Source organism: Canis lupus, chromosome 1 (assembly GCF_048164855.1).
Source record: "Canis lupus baileyi chromosome 1, mCanLup2.hap1, whole genome shotgun sequence".
Lineage (NCBI taxonomy): Eukaryota > Metazoa > Chordata > Mammalia > Carnivora > Canidae > Canis > Canis lupus.
The window spans coordinates 47215441-47231646 of record NC_132838.1 but is presented as its reverse complement, the minus strand read 5'-3'; the positions used below and the strand labels follow the sequence as shown (position 1 = coordinate 47231646).

The 16206-nt window shown below is 41.0% G+C and overlaps 1 long non-coding RNA gene across 8 annotated transcripts in view; it reads right to left on the bottom strand.

Moving 5' to 3' along the window:
• The window catches only part of LOC140634965 (uncharacterized), a 32277-nt gene extending 20527 nt beyond the window's left edge, over window positions 1–11750 (bottom strand). For all 8 annotated transcript variants that reach the window (XR_012032305.1, XR_012032301.1, XR_012032303.1 and 5 more), the window contains exons 1-2: window positions 11603–11750; window positions 2036–2134 (exon numbers count right to left, since the gene is read on the bottom strand). This is a non-coding gene — a long non-coding RNA (uncharacterized lncRNA). The remainder of the gene's footprint in view (window positions 1–2035; window positions 2135–11602) is intronic.
• Between the last annotated feature and the right edge of the window lie 4456 nt (window positions 11751–16206).

The following is a 16206-nucleotide window of genomic DNA, read 5'->3' as shown; positions in this document are numbered from 1 at the left end:
AGTATATAAATGAAATGTGGGGAGAAAAAAAGCCTTTAAAGAAAAATTTCATTCAATGGTAGCCAGATTAACTTGACTGTACCAAATTATGTTCCAAGTAAATAAAACAAGCCTACTAATAATGGTTCTGCTGGTTGTGAAGAAATGCCAAATACTAACCGCCAATTTCCAGGTCTAGCCAAATCCTCATGCATCGGTTTGGATATACCATAAATGGAGCTCCCTGTCTATTTCTGTATCTCTATATTTATTATACTTGGGATACTGGTAAAAACCAGTTGGAGCTTATGTTGGAGTGGATTATCCTAAAATTATTTTAAACCTCCTTCTACACTTAATAACATATAAGGACTGTTAATAAAGCATTGATGTAAATAGAAATATAAGGGCCTCTGTAACACATATATATCCAGACAAACTATTTTTACATTTGTATTATCTAGAATCAAAAAGAGCTTTTAGCAGGACAATGGGCAAAGAAGAAATCATACTACTCCAGATCAAAAGGCCAAGTTTTCCTTAGAGTTACAAGGCAATTGTCAATTAAGTCTTAGAATTATTTGTGGGGCAGAGGAAAGCCCCTCAGCCCCAGATATTTCTCAAACATCCTGCCAAAATGACCCAAATTCTACCATCTTAAATGCTTCTGAGTTTAGGGAAATGACTCCACATTCATAGGAAAAGACAAAAATAAAAATTCATAGAAAAAGACAAAATTAAAAAGATAAAAAAGGCATGCAATAATGTAATAAACCAACACTTACTGTATACCTACCATGTGCCAGGCACTATTTTCAGTGCGTGGCCAGATCCCTATCATTTAATTCCCACTTCAGCCCTATAAAATAGGTAGTATTATTATCCCAGTGGTATAGATGTGGAAACAGTCACACAGAGGTTAAGAAAACTTGCTCAAGATGACACAGGCTACAAATGGCATACATATCTGGACTCCCACTCTGGCAGCCTGCCTCTAGGGTCCATGCTGGGAACCAATATGTTTTCCTACAAGTGTAGGAGGTAGCACCACACAATACATTACTGGTATTTTAAAACATTATTTATTTATTTCAGTAATCTCTCTCCCCAAACTCACAATCCCAAGCACGCTCCCCTGACTGAGCCAACTAGGTGCCCCTAAATTACTGTCTTTTTTTTTTTTTCAGTTCACTCTTTATTTGATGTGTGGTCACTCCTTCCCCTCCAACCTCGCCCCCCCAGCCCATAAATACTAGAGGAGCTGCACCAGAAGAGGACACGAGGCTGAGTGGAAATTACTGTCTTAAAACAAAACAAACAATATTTTGCAATGAGTGAAATAAAGAAAAACGTGAAAGTTGAAAATGTTTAGATTGTGTTTAGGCCAACTGTTGCATTTTCTCAGGAAAGCCAAAATTTTAATGTTAGGGCACGCTTCACCTTTCCATTTTGAACAGAAGACTCCTGAATAGCAAGCACTCACTGTACCATCTTTTTGTGTTGAAACTGTTCACCAAGAATGCAGTACTAGATAATGTGCCAAAAGTAGACACTCAGGTGGAAATGAGAAATGCAACACGGAAATGAATTTAAAGACATAAATATCAGAGGAGCTCTGATTACATACTGTGAGTAACTGGTATCTGTAACGTGACTACTAACTTCTGTAGTAAGAGGCTACCACGGATCTTTAAATGCATAACAGCTTCTTGAGACATACAAGGTAAAAAAAGGCCTTTAAAATTGTTGTCCAATGTCAGAAGTATGTGCTGCACATGTTTTCTTGTTTTGTTTTAGCCCATAAAACACACAGTTTTAAAAAAGAGATGAACTGATATTCTGGTTTCCCTGCTTCTAACAGAACACCGTAATATGGTTAAGTACAAACCTTTCCATAGCAACAGACATTGTGTATCAGACATGAACCCTATGTATCTCCCTTGAAGAAAGCTTTAAGGTTATAACAGACAAATTCAAAATAAAGCCTATGATCCCATCACCCTGAAGCCTGCTTCCCCAATGAGCTCAAGAAAGGATTCATTGACAAATGACTCACCATGGCTTCCTATAGCTCATTTCTTTGCCTTCCTTTTTCTTTAAATGGCACTTCAGCCTTAATAGTTACAAAGGTTTCAAGAGAGAAGACTAGCGCCACCTGAAAAAGAGAGGCCAAAAATCCAATACAATCATGGTTTGCAGAAGTTCATGGGGGGTAGTGGTTTCTCTACCTTGAGACCAAAGGCATTTCATTCCTGCCACCCTTCACTGCTTTATTTAGTGCTTTTCCACTCTATGAGCATTATGTGAACACTGATGCCTGGTTAGTTCTAATTCTAAAATCTGTATTTTGCATAAGGGAAAAGGTAACTTTGGGGAAGAGATCTTGAAATGTTTTCCTAAGTATGGATAAAAAACATGCTATGAAGCCACTGAGAGTAGTGGCCAAAGAAAGTGCAAACTGGGCTCATAAGGATATCATTGCATATGCAAACTATAATTACACTCCCCAAACACTTGCCCGGGTAGAGTGGGTGCCTCCATTTGCTCACCCCAATTAGGCAGGAGGCACTGCCTAGGGCCGGAGAGTAATCTACCCACTATTGTTTTGGTGTGGAGAGAAGTGAATGCTCTGTGCAGCTAACATTGTGCTTTGTTTTTAACATGCAGAACTAGGTTTGCAGACGCTATTGATTGTGCTTAGGAGAGAGGAAGTTAATGATATGTTGTGAGTTTATGTACTATATTTCATCCCTATTCAGGTTTAAACAGCATCCTCCTCCAAATCTTCTCCTCTAAAGGTTGCAGGCTGAAAAGTGAAACAGATGGTCCAGTTTTATATTTCTTTTCCTTTAGAATTTCTTATGCAGCTCAGGGACCTTGGTCTTCTGGGATCTCAAATTATATTTCAGCCCATTATACATATATCAGTTTTGATACTGAGATGGTACGTAAGAATTATTCAAAATCCACATGGCCGCAGCCTTGGCTGTTTCTTAGTGTGCCATGTGCTGTTCATTTTAATTGAAAATATTCTAAAAGCAAGATTGATGTGTTTTCTATCCCCCTAAAATAGAAGTGGGTTCTGGGCTCATAATTGAGCACTCATAAGCCCCCTCTCCTTATTACCATGCCCTCTCTAATTTGTGCCTCTGTTTGTACAATATAAATGGCCTTTAACGGCCCTTCACTCATACAATGGTCTCACTAACCCAAAGAAAATTAGTAGCAGGCAAAAGCCTATTTTTACTGACACAGAGACAAAAATGCTAATTACCTTAAAATATTCTCAAGTGTATATCTTTGGCATCCTTCCAGGCAAGGCTCAAAAGTTTTTTTTTTCCCCTGTTATTTACTAGTCATAGGGAAAGTTGTTTTTGTTTTATATTCAGGTTCACATAAGTAGGTTTATATTTATAATTAGAAATCTTTTATTTGGGGTCCAGTGTACCGGTGATAGGTGAAGCATTTGGTTTGCTTTCAACTTACTCATGGGTACACTTGAGAGAGTTGCCCGTTTTCATAATTATGTTTTGCACTATTTTTGTTAAGGCACTCAGAGACATTTGCAGAAAAATTATAACACCTAGAATTTTTAATTTAACATATTAACTACCACAAAATATTAATGTTTCCCCAGAATCTCTCTTAATCTTTCTCCGAAAATTAAATTTGTTTGTCCATGTTTACTATCTGCAGCACTCCTTTCTTTCCAAGATGGTTTTGAAACTGAAACCTGGGGAATCCCTGGGTGGCGCAGTGGTTTGGCGCCTGCCTTTGGCCCCGGGCGCGATCCTGGAGACCCGGGATCGAATCCCACATCAGGCTCCCGGTGCATGGAGCCTGCTTCTCCCTCTGCCTGTGTCTCTGCCTCTCTCTTTCTCTCTCTCTCTCTCTCTCTGACTATCATAAATAAATAAAGAAAAAAAAATAAAACTGAAACCTTTGATATACAAAATAAGTAATAATCAAGAAAATTAAATGCAACTTACTAAATTATAGTATCAGGTGTGCTGATGTGATACTGACATACAAATGATGAACTTTTTCATCATTTATGTGACAAATACTCATTGAGGATATATTATTTTCAGAATATCTTGCTAGGTCTGGCTATGTTTTTATAAAAAATATAAATAAGGTGGAAGTGCTCTTCTTTTTGAGGAAGTTTCAAAATCAAGTTTTGGGAAAAAATGTATTAGTACTAAAACTTAAGTAACAGTACAGAAGTACAGTAACATTGGAAGGCAGCAGGATATAAGAGACCACACGTTGGTGGAAGGGGAAATGATAATTAATGGCAAAAAACAAGTAGGGTCTAGCTCAATAATAAGCAATCAACTCAGTTTTTAAAAATAGGCAGAACATTTGAATAGAGATTTCCAAAAAAATAAGATCTAATGACAAGCACATGAAAAGATGCTCAACATCATTAATCATTAGGGATATGAGCTATCACTACACACCCTCCAGGATGGCTATCATCAAAAAGACAGACAATATCAAGTGTTGGCATGGATGTGGTGGAGACATTGGAACCGCTGTATATTGCTGATGGAAATATAAAGTGTTACGGCCACTTTGGATAACAGATTGGCAGTTTCTTAAAAACTAAAACATCAACTTACCATAAACTGCAACAATTCACTCCTAGGAATCTACTCAAGGGATAGAAAACATAAGTCCAAACAAAGCTGCATATGTGAAAGTTCAGAGCAGCATTTTTCATAAGAGTCAGATACTCAAAACAACACAAATGTCAGTCAGCTGATGAACAAAATGTGGTGCCCTCACACCATGGGATACTATTCAGCAATAACAAGGAAACAAGTACTGATACACGTTACAACATAGATGAATTGCAAAAACATAAGATAAATGCAAGAAGCCAGATGCAAAGACTCCATTTATAGGAAATGTCCAGAAAAGGCAAATTTATAGGCACATCAGAGATTTCTTGGGGCTGGAATAAGAAAAGGGATTAATTGCACAAGAGCCTACGGAAGCTTACTGGGGTCATGGAAATGTTCTCAAACTGGATTCTAGTGATGGTTGCATGACCATTTACATTTACTAAATATCAATCAGTGTGTGCTTACAATGAGTGGTTTTTATGGTACATAAATTGTACTTCAATAAATCTATTAAAGAAAAAAAACAGTTTAAGTGTCATATGTTTTCATAAGAGTGGGTGAAAGCCATAATCTGAATTTTTCATCTCTGCTTCGATGCTGAAATGTAACATGAATGTGTACCTGTGACAGTAAATGGGAAGAGTTCTTCACAGTTTGCAACGTCCCTTACAAGTTTTGGATTTATTTGCTCTTCACACCAATCCTGTGAGGCACAGGGAGCAAGTATTACATGATCTACAATAAGCACTATTCTTTTTCCTTTTAGCTTTGCCCTGGGGAAGCTTCAAATACTGTATCAATTACATAATTTAAAAGTCAAGGCCTATTATTTATTTATTTATTTATTTATTTATTTATTTATTTATTTATGTTTATTTATTCACGAGAGACACAGAGAGAGAGAGGCAGAGACACAGGCAGAGGGAGAAGCAGGCTCCCTCTGGGGAGTCTGATGCGGGACTAGATCCCAGGACCCAGGGATCATGGACCTGAGCTGAAGGCAGCCACTCAACCACAGAACCACCCAGGTGCCCCAAGGCCATCCTATTTACAACATAATCTGAATAAACCAGATAACAAACAGGATCGCAACCCTAAATCCTCCAGATGCTTTTACAAAGACAAGTTTCTTCCATTTGCCAAACAATCCTGAACCACAGGGAAGCCCCCACCTGGAGGCTCAGTATACTGGCTGTTGACAGGCTTGGCCCGCCCCCTTGTCCAGCTGCCTCACTGCAGCCTGGGGTGCTTGTTCACTCTGAAGCATTTGCATCTACAAATATTGAAATGCATGTAATATAATTGTATATACAATTAGGCACACAACGGCTAACATTTACAGGAGCTAATATTCCCTGGCAGAAGCAGAGCTGCCAAAAAAGCAAAAATGGAAACCAGTGTATTGATTTGGTTCATAGCAAACCCTTCTGTAGGATTTCTCTTGAAAGCTCAGAAGGAACTAAACAAACAAATCCAACTTAGCCTGAAGCAGAGAATGACATGTCTAAGAAATGTGACTTATAAACAAAATGTCCAATTATGGAATTGAAAATGTATACGGCATATGCACAAATAGGCTTAGATGAGTTAAAACCACCCAAAGCTCCCTTATTTTAATAATATGTTATGCGACACAGGCCACACTCAGTGGTCTGCAGTCAGTGCAAGATTTCGAGCTCTGGTCTATGAGGTCAGCCTCTGTGATGAGGCCTCCCCCTGCCGCCCACTGCTCAAGGAGTTATGTGTGGAAGGAGCTCTCAGTGTGGACCAGGCCCAGAGTCATCTCCACATCAAAGTTTCAGCTTGCCCGTCCCAGCCTCGCATTAGCTGACTTGGTGTATGCTACGCAAGGCCCCTACTTTCCAAAGAAGGCTCGAAGGCTTTCTGTACCTTGGTGTCCTTTGTCTCCCCACGTGAGCTCCTGAAATCCTTTCACAGTGACTTGTGTTGCTTAAGGATGTTTTCAGGATGTGTGATCTAACACAAACTGTGCTTCTTGACTATGACTTAAACAGGCTACCAATGTACAAATAATTGATTTCAGTCGATAGCTCATTTTGGTATTTTTAAGTTGTAAAAATTTCACATTAATTTATACAATGCATTACACAGGGTAATGGAAAAAAAGCATGCGATTCGGGGCCAAGACACTTGTGCTGGGGTCTGGAATGCACCCCTATAATCCAGGTGATCTCCCTTGACTTGCAGGACCTCAGTGTTCTCAGCTGCCAACAAATCATCTTTGGATAAAAGAGCCTTTAAAGTTCTAATCATAATTTGACAATCATTTCTTGAGATGCTACTGTTACTCTACAACGTAGAAATAGTTATCTAAATAATTTCATTGAAGTCATATGTATTTTTGCCTTAACATGCCTTCTGGCCTTTTCTGAACGGACAGGACAAAACACCTGAGAATTTGAAACTCACAGGCACAGAATCCATTTGCACTAGGATAAAATGCCACAAAAAGTTGCGGTTTGAGGGTAAGAATGATAAAGTCCAGGAACCAGATATTAACTGAATGGTACTTCACAAACATACACACACAAATAAATGCTTATATACAGGTGCAAGGAAGAGGTATGTCATCTCAAACAGGGCTTTTATTTATTTTCTTTTTAATGAGTCTTAGAACACTACGTTGGCTTTCACACTCCCTTATGCCCTACTGTTCCTCAAAAGTGCTTTTGTGACCCTGACGAGAGTTGAAAGGCCTAACTTATTCCTCCATTGCCCCCTCAACACCTTTGTCCTTATTTATTTACTTGTCTTCTACTTAGTGTTTTGTTTGAGAAAGAGTACCTGGATAAACATCATCTGAAGACCACCATATTATACAACATAAAAGATTTCTGCGTTAAGTGCTGTATTTTCTAAAAAGTGTTATACATACCACTTAAAATATAAGTCATCTTACAAGTTGTTTCAGCAAAAACTAAAGGCTGGAAAGTAATTTTTCATTTATAATTTTAGAGAAGACTATAAATGACATGCTATATTTCATTTTGGAGTCCCTGTGCAAATCATTAAATACTTTAATAACTATACAAATATTAATATATAATACAAAGGATCTTCTAAATTGTGGCACAATCATAACTCTGGATTGATGTGGTGCTAAATGGGAAAATCCTGTTTAGACAGTTGTAGGAGAAGAGGGTATTCAATAAAACAAGTTTGATAGTCTTATCATAAAACTGGTATTTGGTGCAATTAAATCTTTGCCAAAAAGAATTTTGGGAAAAGGAACAGTCAGGAACGTGGAGTGCCACCCCCACTGCCCTCCATGACCAGTTCATCCATCTCTTCTATGAATGGTCGCTTGGTCTGCTGGTTATGACAAGTTCTTTTGGCACTATGATTTCAGTAATTAAGAGCTGGTTGTCACATAATTTTTTAAGGACATGTCAATCCGAAGGGTGTCCTTCGGATTTAAGTGATATAGTCAAAACAAACAGTCTGCACACATCTAAGCTGATTCTAAAGAGAGCAATTAATGGCTTTCTGTTTTCCATATCTTTATGTGGAATCATATTTTGTCCCAATTCCCTAACATTTTTAGATTTCCAGAGAAAGAGTTGTTCCAGTCCTAAATAAAAGACTACCCCACTTTGAATATCATTGACTTTTCTAATTTGTCTAATTGACCCAGAGAACATAACAAAAAAGTAAAAACAAAACATAATCTTAGGGTCATTTCCCCATGATTTTGAATCTATATACCACCCAGACAGGTTCTTTGTTACTGAGAGACTTTATAAGAATAAATTATTTCAGCCAAAGGATTTTCTCATTTCTGTTCCCCGAGAGTCTGTATTTTTCCCATAATAATAGATGGATTTAGATTCCTCTGTAAAATGCTTTAGGGACTACTGAGATATAAAAATGACCACTATATTGGAATAAAGTAGAAAGGGGTGATTTTCTTTTTACAGAACACCCTCCAGTAAATAACAGGAAGTGGAAGAGCAGCTGGTGTCACCACGAAGCTCACTGGAGAATGTCTTGGAGAGTCATGAGGAATGGAGTCATTTCTCAGCTGTTTGTAAACCCCATGGAGATGACAGCATGATACGCTCATCAATTTGGGCTTGTATATCTTTTGGGTCTGACTTCCAGGAGGTTTAGATCATGGTACAAAGCAGAGTGGGGAAGATTTCCTTTCTCTTTGACAGGTGGCTCACTTTCTCTTTTTGTTTTCTTCCTGCAAAATAGCTTCTGCTTTTTCTAGGTCCCGGACTATTCAAAAGGCAGGCACTAATGAACACCAACAAGCTCATTCCATAGGGAGCCGATACTTCCACAGTTCACACTCCCATCTACTTTTGTCCTTGTTATTATGGGAACCTGATTTCAGTGGGCAGACAGATCTTCCAGAACAGGATTTGGAATGATTGTGGGGCCATCCCCAGGCTTTGGAACAAAGCCACCTGAAGTCCCCATCCTGTCTCAATGCACACACATGTCCCGGGGTCTCTGAGTTCACCCTGGGGAGAACAGTCTAGCACAGCCTGAAAATTTATACCAAATGGGATCCCTGCAGCCAGGTTTCAAAAGCATGTTGGTGGCTACAGCAGCAGATTTGCAAGTAAACAGGCTCGGGGGAAAAATGGGAATTCTTGACTATCCCCACCACCACCATTGTTCGTAAGAGTCTTAGAAAGAATGATTCTGTTGGAAATGTAAAAACATTAGAGAGTTGGGGCAAAAATATGATTCCACATAATGATAAGGAAAACAGAGAACAGTCAGAATTAACTGCTCCCTTTCTGATCAACTTAGGTGGTACAGAATGTTCGTTTTGATTACATTCTATCACTTTAATTGAATCCTAAGGACTCAATTCGAATTGGTGGCAGGGCTCTGAAGCATTACCTCTCTTCCAACCCTAGCTAGCTAGGGTACTCAAGATGGTGATAGTGGTGGAGGTGGGGAGGTAGGGGGGTGAAGAGGTATCCTAAGCCAGCAGCCCACAGGACTGAACACCAGGACAAGAACTGAACGGCCAGGACAAAACACCTGAGAATTTGAAACTCACAGGCACAGAATCCATTTGCACTAGCATAAAATGCCACAAAAAGTTGCCGTTTGAAGGTAAGAATGATAAAGTCCAGGAACCAGATATTAATTGAATGGTACTTCACAAACATACACACACAAATAAATGCTTATATACAGGTGCAAGGAAGAGGTATGTCACCTCAAACAGGGCTTTTATTTATTTTCTTTTTTTTTTTTTAAAGATTTTATTTATTTATTCATGAGAGACACAGATTGAGAGAGAGCACAGACACAGGCAGAGGGAGAAGCAGACTCTATGCAGGGAGCCTGATGTGGGACTCGATCCTGGGCCACCAAGATCATACCCTGGGCCGAAGGCAGCGCTAAACCACTGAGCCACCTGGGCTGCCCCTTATTTATTTTCTTTTTAATGAGTCTTACAACACTATACTGGCTTTCACACTCCCTTATGCCCTACTGTTCCTCAAAAGTGCTTCCTTCTCCTTAAAGGCCAGCCGGATTCTTAGCTGGGAAGCCCTGAGTTCTGGGACTTTCACCACCAAGGCAGGTCGACTCCACCCAGCTGTGGCGGCAAACCTGCAGGGCTGCTCCAGAAAGACAGGCACATGCCGCACAGAAGAAGAAAGATCCACAAACAACCCCAGGTTCCCTCCACCCAGGTCTTGTTACACCTGGTTTCTCAACAGCAGATTGCTTAGCCAACCTTAATAAGCTCAGAGGAACTGCCAGGGCAGGAGGCCGGATTCCAACTACCTTTGCCCTAATTTATTGAGGGCTTTAAAAGCAGAAAATAAAACTTTGAACTCAACTCATCTGAAGCTTTATGATTCAGGTGTCCCACTTGCCTTTAGGGGCACCAAAGATCACTGAAGTTTAAAGAGACACAAAAACTTCTGCGAGCTGCAGAACAGAAAAGCGTGTCCGGACCCGACCCAGCTGGTTCTCGTAGCACATTAACTTGGCAGGAGGAGCACAAGTCCCGGCTCTGCCCTGTTCCTTTTCTGATGGATAGCATCTCCCGGCCCTACGTCTCCCTTTAATCCTCCCTCCTCGACAGACTTTCAGCGTCTAGAAAGAAGTGACCCTGTGGCCCAGGGAGCAAAAGCAAGAAGGAGAAAACGTAGGGAAAAAAAAGGAAATGAAAACAGCTTCTGAGAAATGGTTGCAGAGAAAACGAAGGCAAGGGTGAAGTTATTTCCATTCACATAGTATGAAAACCTGGGCGTTTAAGGAGCTGGTCCTGCAAGGAGCTGGTCGGTGTGACTTTACACCAACAACAGTCTATCAAGGCCTTTTCCTTCTCTGCCTGGCCGGTTTGGTTTTAAGATTTATTTTAGGGAGGGGGCAAGGGCAAGGGGCTAGAGAGGATCTCAAGCTCACCCCCTCCCGCCCCCCAGCCCTGAATCTCAGAACCCAGAGATCACGACCTGAGCCCCAATCAAGAGTGGGAAGCTTAACCCACTTAGCCACCCAGGCGGCCCCTGGGCAGGTATTAATAGCCACCCCATGGGGCTGCGTGAGGCCTGAGCCAGCCAATTTTTGTGGCTGTGCCCAGTCTGGGGCGCTGTCAGGTAGGTGATGAATTTAATTCTGAAACCGAGACCCCATAATTATTCAACAGAAAGCCATATAGCGTAATCTGGAAAATTTTTTACACTCGATGTGGCCTCTTTTCGTTACCGGGAGAGCCAGGCCCCATAGGAAGGAGCCACTGTTGGCCTAGCCTCGGTCAGGTGGACTTCTCTCCTTCGCCCCAGGAGGTCGAAGCTTCCAGGGTGCTCCAGAGGCCCACCTGGCTCCTCTCCCCGGGGAGAGAGGCCTGCAGCGAGGGCCGCCTTCAGCCCATCCTTCCCGCGGAACTGGGCCGCGAGCCCGCCCCTGGGGCAGGAGGGGCACTCGCTGGGATCGCTACAGCCCCGGCGAGCGTGCGCGCTGGGGTGGGGGCGGGCTCCGGGTTTGGAAATTACCGAGGTTCCTCCGGGGTCCGGGTTAGCCACGCAGAACTAGTGCACGTGCACGGAGGCCCTCGGAGGCGCCGGCGATGCCGGGCGGTGCGCGCAGGCTCCGCGGGGGCCGGGCCGGCCGGGCCCGGGGCTGCAGTCGCTCCTCCCCCGCGCCCGCTCGGGCCCGCAGCGCGCGGCCGGGGAGGGCGGGGCGGAGGGGTCCCCGCGGCCGGCGGCCCCGCCCTCCCCCCCCCCGCCCCCCCCCCCCCCCGGGAAGCGTCTAGAACGCAGGCAGCGGCTTGTGAACGCGGGCGGCGCTCCCCGAGGGTGAGCGCTGGGTAAACAAGGTCTGCGAGTTACAGGAACTCCCCACGGTGGCTTCTTGGGGAGAAGGAAAGTCTTTGGGGCTGGGAACCCGCGGACCGCCAGCCCCCAGCCCCCTCCCCGCTGTACATCTTTGTGAGTTTCTGGGTTGTGTAACCTTTGGAGCCTCTCCCTTCGGCCTGCCTGCCTGATGATCCTTTCCGCCCTCGTAACCCTCCACTTCCCACACGCTGGAACCGCTGAGGTCATGTGGTCAGGAGGTACAATTTCCCAGTTTTTCAAACGAGAGCTTTTAACCCAGAGACTGTGGTGCATGGCTACAGGGCGAGATGAGCGCTTCTCCAGACTGTGCAGCCTTCGGGACAGAACGTGGGTCGCTTTGATTTGGGCCGAGCCGGGTCCTCACCCCAGGGTGTAGCCACTTGGGACAGGTCACCCCTTATTTCTCCTGGAGGAGACAGCTGTGTTTCACCAGGGCTAAAATGATTTATGTGCACAATTTAAATAGTGTTTTGGAGCTCCGAGGCATGCAAAATGCAGCATAACTGGAAGGTACAGTATACTTAAGGGAAAATGTGGAATGCACTGAATGTTTTCTTTTCCTTCTTTTAAAGCTAGTTTAAATCTATTTCACTGACGAAACTGTTTAACCATGTGCAAATGTGTCACTCTGCCCTCTGACAAAGTCGGCCAGGGTTGGGAGGATCGGCCTCAGCAAGGCTGGGAGCGTGGCTTAGTCATGCAGGGCCTGCTCTGAGCCACATAGTTTCCTCTAAATCCAGAATTTGCTGAAAGAATGAAATGACTGCAACTTTTTACGGATTCAGCCTTTCTTTACCCTCTTCTTTTAAATACGTATGTTTCAGGGAGAGGGGGCATATATGTTTTAATTATTCTCCCAGTAGAGAGAGTTTGGGTTTTAAACGAAATTGGGTGATAATTATCATTGAGTACTCTCATGAAAAATCCTTTGTTTTTGCAGGAATTAAATGTTCTGGTTTGGAAATCTTGGTTTTGCCAAAATAAAGATGTAAAAGTATTTTAAAAAATTAGTCCAACTGGAACCCCCACCCCTTGCCAGTGCCACACGTGCGCGCGCGCGCACACACACACACACACACACACACACACTAAATTAGCCCAAATGTCCGTGATTGCGCCTCCAAATAATTAAATTTCTAGATGAACTTAATTTAAAATTTTTCTTATATGAGTATATTCTGAATCATTTCAGGCACATGCACAGGCAAATCCCATAGAGTTGTATAACAACAAACACCTGTACTCTAGTACTCAGTCCAAGAGATAGAGCATTACAGGTGTACTTGCAGTCCCTACCTGCCCCCATCCATGTGTTCCCCCAACACATTTCCCTTCCTCACATTCCACAGATAAACTTTACCCTGCATTTGGTGTTTGTCATTCCCATACATTAAAAACATTTTTCGTACACATGCATATATACATAAATTATATATAGTCAACATGCATAATGTTATTTCGCGTGGTTTTAATCTTTATATAAACAATATCATACTCCACCTACATTTCTGCCATTTTTAGATCACTCCACATTGTATTTTTGTGATATGCCCACCTTGATTACTGTAGCTCTGTTTCCTTCTTTTTAACTGTTGCCTAGATATTCACCAGGTAGATATATCTGTGCTTCTGTTGATGGATATAGGTTGTTTCTACTTTTTCTCTATTATAAGCAATGTTGCTATGAACCTTCTTATAAATGTCTCCTTGAGCACAGGTGAAGACTTTCACCCAAGAGTGGAAATATTTCAGGACTGTAAGTGTGCAATCTGTGACTTTATTAGATGCTGCCTAATTGTGCTCCAGAGGCACTAGTTTCACATTTTCACTGTAGAAAATACATATTATAGATGAGAAGAAAAAAAGGAAAAATCATTTTCCATCTCTCCATTCAAAGAAAATCACTTTTAACTTTTTTAAAAAGGGTGAATTTTAAGGGCACCTGGCTGGCTCAGTGGGTAGAGCATGCAACTCTTGATCTTGGGGTTGTGAGTTCAATCCTAACTGGTTGTGGAGCCTACTTAAAGATAAATAAAAATAAAATCTCTAAGACATAGAAAAATATTTTTTTTTGGTATATAAACTTTCAAGTTTATTCTTCTGTGATATATATTTAAATATACGTATAAACACCTTATATATACATATGTGTATATGTATATCATATCCATATATAAGTGTATGGATAAGATATATATATATATTTGTATATACTTAAAGTTTCCTGTATACATGTGTACATACATATAAAGGTATGGATAGTGTATATATATATATATTTGTATATATTTAAAGTTTGGGAATCCTGTATTTTTAAAGTTTATATAGTAAGCATTTCACCATGTCACTAAATATTCATTTAAAAACGTGATTTAAATGGCTATAAATTAGTTCATTGTAGGAATCATTCTTCGTTTTGGGGTTTTTTTTTTCATTCTTTGTTTTATATAATTATTCATGTGTTAAACATTTAGAGAGTACTTTCTTGACAAAAAGTGCCGTGATGAAGTACAAAGTGGTTATAAACAAAAATATTTTTTTATTTGCGTTTTATGGTAGTTTTTATGGCTTAATCAGTCTTCTTGCTGGACCAACTAAAATCTTTAAGAATAAAATAAAATCCTTTAACTAATTTTAATTTTTTAAAATTCTTTTCATGCTAATACAACCTTTTCCTTTCCCTGGCTGCATAGCACTCTGGTAAAGAAATGTAGCACTATTGGGCTCGTGGGTGGCTCAGTGAATCAGGTATCCCACTCTTGATTTCAGCTCAGATCATGATCTCAGGGTCATGAAATCGAGCCCTGCATGCATCTCTTAGCTCAGTGTGGAGTCTGCTTGAGATTGATTCTGTCTCCCTCTTCCTCTGCCTCTCTCTTCATTTGTGTGTGTGCATACTCTAAATAAATAAATAAGTAAATAAATAAATCTTAAAAAAAAAAAAAGAAATGTAGCATTATTTAGTGAGCCATTTTTCAGTGGATGGGCATTTGGGCTGTCTCAAGTGTTTGCTGTTAGGGAGCTGCTGTGTGAATGTCTCTGCTGATTTGTTGGAGAGCTTCCCTGGAGCCTCAATCACCAGTAGCCAGTGATGTGACTAGACAAGTCGCTTCACCCTTCTGAGTCTCAACTTATATCATCTGCAAAATGGAGCCAACAGAGGTAATAACTAACATTTATTGAAGGCTTATGACAAGGCAGCGACTACTTTAAGTACTTTGCATGAATTACCACATTAAATACTCACATCTCTTATCAAGTACATACCACCATTACTCCCATTTCACAGATAATTAAACTGACATTTAAATAATTAAACCAGATTACAATTAATGAGGGGCAGAACTGTGATTCAAATTTGCAGACTCTGCCCCTAGAGCCTGCCACCTACTTTGTAACACAGACTTTGTCATATTTGCCTTTTCTTTCTCCCTCTCCAGAATTTTTTTTTTTTTTTTTTGCTGAACCATTTTAAGGTTGTAGACATCTTGACATATCACCCCTAAAGACACTTCCATGCTCTTACCAATTTAAATGTATGAGAGTTTCTGTACTTTTACATCCTCATCAACACTTGGTATTGTAAGACTACAAATTTTTGTTAATCTGATGGGGTGTGAAATGGTGTCTCATTGTGGTTTTAATGTGCATTTTCCTGATTATTTATGAGGTCGAACTTAGGAGACCATTCCTTTTCTTCCCCCCCTTTTATGTGAAATGCCCATTCATTTCTAGTACTCATTTAAAAAATTGGTTTGTTTGTCTTAAAAGCTTTTCCTTTTAAAGATGGAATCTGGCATGACAAATTCTTATTGTAACCTCTAGTTACTCAATGGCTTGGCATCACAAATAAATGGCCCATGGAGAATGAAGCTGAAAATAGAGGAATGCTTTTCTAAAAGCGGTGGCTTGGAAATTTGGGTTTCAAAGGTAGAAATGAAACATACGGCTTCATGCTGAATAGCAAAATATACCAATACTTATGAAATTTCCCAAGGTAAGTAACAGAAATAGAAGCAGTGCTATATTTAAGTAAGAGAGATGAGTTGAGTTCCGTGTCCTATTTCCCACCTGTCCTATTTCCAGGCGCTGAAGTCTAAGTTATGAGGATGGTTGGTGGAATGAGTTCCAAGTACGTCTGCCTTTGTACCTGTCCTTTAGACAGTGAGTGGACTTCAGTCATTAGTGCTTCAAGTCACTCCATTCCACCAGTACTAAGCGTGGAAAATCAATAGTAGGATCGTTTAATAATGCTCCAAAGA